This window comes from Scyliorhinus torazame, chromosome 4 (genome assembly GCF_047496885.1).
Source record: "Scyliorhinus torazame isolate Kashiwa2021f chromosome 4, sScyTor2.1, whole genome shotgun sequence".
Classification (NCBI taxonomy): Eukaryota; Metazoa; Chordata; class Chondrichthyes; order Carcharhiniformes; family Scyliorhinidae; genus Scyliorhinus; species Scyliorhinus torazame.
The window spans coordinates 304,780,968-304,785,967 of record NC_092710.1 but is presented as its reverse complement, the minus strand read 5'-3'; the positions used below and the strand labels follow the sequence as shown (position 1 = coordinate 304,785,967).

At 57.2% G+C, this 5,000-nt stretch overlaps 6 non-coding genes across 6 annotated transcripts; all 6 read left to right on the top strand.

Annotated features, from left to right (window-relative positions):
* The first annotated feature begins 276 nt into the window (after window positions 1–276).
* On the top strand, window positions 277–395 carry LOC140415305 (5S ribosomal RNA). The gene has a single exon (XR_011944418.1). It is a non-coding gene; the product is annotated as a 5S ribosomal RNA (ribosomal RNA).
* A 690-nt stretch (window positions 396–1,085) lies between these two features.
* LOC140412386 (5S ribosomal RNA) lies at window positions 1,086–1,204 on the top strand. The gene has a single exon (XR_011941583.1). It is a non-coding gene; the product is annotated as a 5S ribosomal RNA (ribosomal RNA).
* Window positions 1,205–1,898: 694 nt separating this feature from the next.
* Window positions 1,899–2,017, top strand: LOC140415304 (5S ribosomal RNA). Its single transcript, XR_011944417.1, has one exon. It is a non-coding gene; the product is annotated as a 5S ribosomal RNA (ribosomal RNA).
* A 690-nt stretch (window positions 2,018–2,707) lies between these two features.
* LOC140412385 (5S ribosomal RNA) lies at window positions 2,708–2,826 on the top strand. Its single transcript, XR_011941582.1, has one exon. It is a non-coding gene; the product is annotated as a 5S ribosomal RNA (ribosomal RNA).
* Window positions 2,827–3,520: 694 nt separating this feature from the next.
* LOC140415303 (5S ribosomal RNA) lies at window positions 3,521–3,639 on the top strand. Its single transcript, XR_011944416.1, has one exon. It is a non-coding gene; the product is annotated as a 5S ribosomal RNA (ribosomal RNA).
* A 690-nt stretch (window positions 3,640–4,329) lies between these two features.
* Window positions 4,330–4,448, top strand: LOC140412384 (5S ribosomal RNA). Its single transcript, XR_011941581.1, has one exon. It is a non-coding gene; the product is annotated as a 5S ribosomal RNA (ribosomal RNA).
* The last annotated feature ends 552 nt before the right edge of the window (window positions 4,449–5,000 follow it).

Sequence of the window (5,000 nt, the reverse complement as noted above, 5' to 3'; positions counted from 1 at the left end):
GCAGCGTGCAGGCGGCAGGCTGGTGTGAGGTGGGCGGGGCTTGCAGTTTTCCTTGGGGAGGTGGAGAAGAAAAAAGAGAGCTAGGTGGGGACGGCATGAAGGGGAGCGAGTATCAGGCATATAGGCTAGAATTAGCAGGAGAAGGAGAGAAAGAGGAGGAGAAGTAGAAGTAGAAGTAGAAAAAGAGAGAGAAAAAATTGAAAACAACCGGAAAGAAGAAGTGGCGAGGGTGCTAGGGTGGCCAACTTGAATAGGCGAGAAGACGGTGCTGCAGATGCCTACGGCCATACTAGTCTGAAAACGCCCGATCTCGTCTGATCTCGGAAGCTAAGCAGACTCAGGCCTGGTTAGTACTTGGAATGGCGACCGCCTGGGAATACCAGGTGCAGTAGGCTTTTGCGGCCAGCAGAGACTGCTCACGCCAAGCACTCTCCACACCAGAGGCAGGCCAACCTTTTGCTGCTCTCTGCGTCCTCGCCATTCCTCCCAACACTTGCCTGCGGGCTCAACTCAGGCAGGTGGCTTGGTCGGGCCATTCAGCTGCTGCAGCTTTGCCGGGCCTTTGCAACGCAGCACGGTTGGGTGCCTTGGCGTGCTGCACTTTGATGGGCCCGCCAGCTGGCCCGTGTGGCCGCAAGCCAGTGTGTCGGCAGGACGTTCTCCTAGCCTGAAGGCGCCGCATGAATGCAAGTTGTGGCATTGGGGCTGGTGTGGAAAGCGAAGGAAGAGAGAGCTGGCTTGCATTGCCTGCCTGACCCTTGTGCTGGCTGTGCTGAGAGAAGTGCGCAGCGTTGCAATGTGGAAAGGCAGCAGCGTGCAGGCGGCAGGCTGGTGTGAGGTGGGCGGGGCTTGCAGTTTTCCTTGGGGAGGTGGAGAAGAAAAAAGAGAGCTAGGTGGGGACGGCATGAAGGGGAGCGAGTATCAGGCATATAGGCTAGAATTAGCAGGAGAAGGAGAGAAAAAGGAGGAGAAGTAGAAGTAGAAGTAGAAAAAGAGAGAGAAAAAATTGAAAACAACCGGAAAGAAGAAGTGGCGAGGGTGCTAGGGTGGCCAGCTTGAATAGGCGAGAAGGCGGTGCGGCAGATGCCTACGGCCATACTAGTCTGAAAACGCCCGATCTCGTCTGATCTCGGAAGCTAAGCAGACTCAGGCCTGGTTAGTACTTGGATGGGAGACCGCCTGGGAATACCAGGTGCAGTAGGCTTTTGCGGCCAGCAGTGACTGCTCACGCCAAGCACTCTCCACACCAGAGGCAGGCCAACCTTTTGCTGCTCTCTGCGTCCTCGCCATTCCTCCCAACACTTGCCTGCGGGCTCTACTCAGGCAGGCGGCTTGGTCGGGCCATTAAGCTGCTGCAGCTTTGCCGGGCCTTTGCAACGCAGCACGGTTGTGTGCCTTGGCGTGCTGCACTTTGATGGGCACGCCAGCTGGCCCGTGTGGCCGCAAGCCAGTGTGTCGGCAGGACGTTCTCTCTCCTAGCCTGAAGGCGCCGCATGAATGCAAGTTGTGGCATTGGGGCTGGTGTGGAAAGCGAAGGAAGAGAGAGCTGGCTTGCATTGCCTGCCTGACCCTTGTGCTGGCTGTGCTGAGAGAAGTGCGCAGCGTTGCAATGTGGAAAGGCAGCAGCGTGCAGGCGGCAGGCTGGTGTGAGGTGGGCGGGGCTTGCAGTTTTCCTTGGGGAGGTGGAGAAGAAAAAAGAGAGCTAGGTGGGGACGGCATGAAGGGGAGCGAGTATCAGGCATATAGGCTAGAATTAGCAGGAGAAGGAGAGAAAGAGGAGGAGAAGTAGAAGTAGAAGTAGAAAAAGAGAGAGAAAAAATTGAAAACAACCGGAAAGAAGAAGTGGCGAGGGTGCTAGGGTGGCCAACTTGAATAGGCGAGAAGACGGTGCTGCAGATGCCTACGGCCATACTAGTCTGAAAACGCCCGATCTCGTCTGATCTCGGAAGCTAAGCAGACTCAGGCCTGGTTAGTACTTGGAATGGCGACCGCCTGGGAATACCAGGTGCAGTAGGCTTTTGCGGCCAGCAGAGACTGCTCACGCCAAGCACTCTCCACACCAGAGGCAGGCCAACCTTTTGCTGCTCTCTGCGTCCTCGCCATTCCTCCCAACACTTGCCTGCGGGCTCAACTCAGGCAGGTGGCTTGGTCGGGCCATTCAGCTGCTGCAGCTTTGCCGGGCCTTTGCAACGCAGCACGGTTGGGTGCCTTGGCGTGCTGCACTTTGATGGGCCCGCCAGCTGGCCCGTGTGGCCGCAAGCCAGTGTGTCGGCAGGACGTTCTCCTAGCCTGAAGGCGCCGCATGAATGCAAGTTGTGGCATTGGGGCTGGTGTGGAAAGCGAAGGAAGAGAGAGCTGGCTTGCATTGCCTGCCTGACCCTTGTGCTGGCTGTGCTGAGAGAAGTGCGCAGCGTTGCAATGTGGAAAGGCAGCAGCGTGCAGGCGGCAGGCTGGTGTGAGGTGGGCGGGGCTTGCAGTTTTCCTTGGGGAGGTGGAGAAGAAAAAAGAGAGCTAGGTGGGGACGGCATGAAGGGGAGCGAGTATCAGGCATATAGGCTAGAATTAGCAGGAGAAGGAGAGAAAAAGGAGGAGAAGTAGAAGTAGAAGTAGAAAAAGAGAGAGAAAAAATTGAAAACAACCGGAAAGAAGAAGTGGCGAGGGTGCTAGGGTGGCCAGCTTGAATAGGCGAGAAGGCGGTGCGGCAGATGCCTACGGCCATACTAGTCTGAAAACGCCCGATCTCGTCTGATCTCGGAAGCTAAGCAGACTCAGGCCTGGTTAGTACTTGGATGGGAGACCGCCTGGGAATACCAGGTGCAGTAGGCTTTTGCGGCCAGCAGTGACTGCTCACGCCAAGCACTCTCCACACCAGAGGCAGGCCAACCTTTTGCTGCTCTCTGCGTCCTCGCCATTCCTCCCAACACTTGCCTGCGGGCTCTACTCAGGCAGGCGGCTTGGTCGGGCCATTAAGCTGCTGCAGCTTTGCCGGGCCTTTGCAACGCAGCACGGTTGTGTGCCTTGGCGTGCTGCACTTTGATGGGCACGCCAGCTGGCCCGTGTGGCCGCAAGCCAGTGTGTCGGCAGGACGTTCTCTCTCCTAGCCTGAAGGCGCCGCATGAATGCAAGTTGTGGCATTGGGGCTGGTGTGGAAAGCGAAGGAAGAGAGAGCTGGCTTGCATTGCCTGCCTGACCCTTGTGCTGGCTGTGCTGAGAGAAGTGCGCAGCGTTGCAATGTGGAAAGGCAGCAGCGTGCAGGCGGCAGGCTGGTGTGAGGTGGGCGGGGCTTGCAGTTTTCCTTGGGGAGGTGGAGAAGAAAAAAGAGAGCTAGGTGGGGACGGCATGAAGGGGAGCGAGTATCAGGCATATAGGCTAGAATTAGCAGGAGAAGGAGAGAAAGAGGAGGAGAAGTAGAAGTAGAAGTAGAAAAAGAGAGAGAAAAAATTGAAAACAACCGGAAAGAAGAAGTGGCGAGGGTGCTAGGGTGGCCAACTTGAATAGGCGAGAAGACGGTGCTGCAGATGCCTACGGCCATACTAGTCTGAAAACGCCCGATCTCGTCTGATCTCGGAAGCTAAGCAGACTCAGGCCTGGTTAGTACTTGGAATGGCGACCGCCTGGGAATACCAGGTGCAGTAGGCTTTTGCGGCCAGCAGAGACTGCTCACGCCAAGCACTCTCCACACCAGAGGCAGGCCAACCTTTTGCTGCTCTCTGCGTCCTCGCCATTCCTCCCAACACTTGCCTGCGGGCTCAACTCAGGCAGGTGGCTTGGTCGGGCCATTCAGCTGCTGCAGCTTTGCCGGGCCTTTGCAACGCAGCACGGTTGGGTGCCTTGGCGTGCTGCACTTTGATGGGCCCGCCAGCTGGCCCGTGTGGCCGCAAGCCAGTGTGTCGGCAGGACGTTCTCCTAGCCTGAAGGCGCCGCATGAATGCAAGTTGTGGCATTGGGGCTGGTGTGGAAAGCGAAGGAAGAGAGAGCTGGCTTGCATTGCCTGCCTGACCCTTGTGCTGGCTGTGCTGAGAGAAGTGCGCAGCGTTGCAATGTGGAAAGGCAGCAGCGTGCAGGCGGCAGGCTGGTGTGAGGTGGGCGGGGCTTGCAGTTTTCCTTGGGGAGGTGGAGAAGAAAAAAGAGAGCTAGGTGGGGACGGCATGAAGGGGAGCGAGTATCAGGCATATAGGCTAGAATTAGCAGGAGAAGGAGAGAAAAAGGAGGAGAAGTAGAAGTAGAAGTAGAAAAAGAGAGAGAAAAAATTGAAAACAACCGGAAAGAAGAAGTGGCGAGGGTGCTAGGGTGGCCAGCTTGAATAGGCGAGAAGGCGGTGCGGCAGATGCCTACGGCCATACTAGTCTGAAAACGCCCGATCTCGTCTGATCTCGGAAGCTAAGCAGACTCAGGCCTGGTTAGTACTTGGATGGGAGACCGCCTGGGAATACCAGGTGCAGTAGGCTTTTGCGGCCAGCAGTGACTGCTCACGCCAAGCACTCTCCACACCAGAGGCAGGCCAACCTTTTGCTGCTCTCTGCGTCCTCGCCATTCCTCCCAACACTTGCCTGCGGGCTCTACTCAGGCAGGCGGCTTGGTCGGGCCATTAAGCTGCTGCAGCTTTGCCGGGCCTTTGCAACGCAGCACGGTTGTGTGCCTTGGCGTGCTGCACTTTGATGGGCACGCCAGCTGGCCCGTGTGGCCGCAAGCCAGTGTGTCGGCAGGACGTTCTCTCTCCTAGCCTGAAGGCGCCGCATGAATGCAAGTTGTGGCATTGGGGCTGGTGTGGAAAGCGAAGGAAGAGAGAGCTGGCTTGCATTGCCTGCCTGACCCTTGTGCTGGCTGTGCTGAGAGAAGTGCGCAGCGTTGCAATGTGGAAAGGCAGCAGCGTGCAGGCGGCAGGCTGGTGTGAGGTAGGCGGGGCTTGCAGTTTTCCTTGAGGAGGTGGAGAAGAAAAAAGAGAGCTCGGTGGGGATGGCATGAAGGGGAGCGAGTATCAGGCATATAGGCTAGAATTA